Genomic DNA, 229 nt, shown 5'->3' on the forward strand with positions numbered 1-229 from the left:
AGAGGGCATCGGTCTAAATAACGGCCACGGGTGCGGGTGACGTCAGAGGCGGGGAAAGAATGGGCGTATTGTGCCTGTCATCACATCGGTAGCCATGAACGCTCGTCTGTACATGTCCCAAGAGGTTTGTTTTGACGTCTATGGGTGGACATCACCACGGCATCGTTCATAATTGTATTATAAAGGGAACTTTTCTAATATATCTATGCTAATATTTAGCAACTTTAGT

This window comes from Penaeus monodon, chromosome 20 (genome assembly GCF_015228065.2).
Source record: "Penaeus monodon isolate SGIC_2016 chromosome 20, NSTDA_Pmon_1, whole genome shotgun sequence".
In the NCBI taxonomy this organism is placed as follows: Eukaryota; Metazoa; Arthropoda; class Malacostraca; order Decapoda; family Penaeidae; genus Penaeus; species Penaeus monodon.